The sequence below is a fragment of the Plasmopara halstedii genome (assembly GCF_900000015.1).
Source record: "Plasmopara halstedii genome assembly, contig: Scaffold_54, whole genome shotgun sequence".
NCBI lineage: Eukaryota > Oomycota > Peronosporomycetes > Peronosporales > Peronosporaceae > Plasmopara > Plasmopara halstedii.
The window spans coordinates 165389-166089 of NW_020186975.1; positions in this window are offsets into that span (position 1 = coordinate 165389).

Sequence of the window (701 nt, forward strand, 5' to 3'; positions counted from 1 at the left end):
CAGTCGTGACCTTTCTGTCTCCTTAGCTTTCATCCAATAAGCGCGAATGGTCGGGATTCTACGCAAGGTCGTCTGAATATACCTCGCTTAGTTCCATGAAGTTTGAGGGCGATGGGAACCAGCCCAAAGGGAAAGTCTTTCTTAAAAAGGCAAGTCTAACATCCCAGAGCTACTGGCTGATGAGTTAATGCTCTGAATTTTGTGGTTTGATAGGCTGAAAAGCGTCGAAACACACCGTGAAACAGCTTCGATCTTTTCGAGGGTACTGTCAGTATACTTTGACTCGCTGACATCAGCCCGTCTAGCCTTTTTGGCAAAAACCACAGATATTACTTAATGAGATTGAGCGTCAGGCATCAAGTGCTCGACGTTAGCGCCGAGAGCGAGGGAAACGAAAGTAACACGCCAATACCAGATATATGCAAAATGTACATGAACGTCGTGAAGGAAACAGCTTTACTTGATTTAGCAAGCTTACATTATCAGGCAGTATCTGCAGTCAAAAACAACAAGTCGCGATCAGGGTGATTCAGACCGTTCTCAGTCGATTTGATAACATTTTTACAATACAATCACATCTAGTAATCCTCGTGGGCTAGCTAAGGCCATACAACGACTCGATATTCAGTGCCAGTCGGATGTGAGCACTATGTTAAGAAAGCTTTGTCTCAGCCATCCCTTGCAGATGATATATCTTCTAC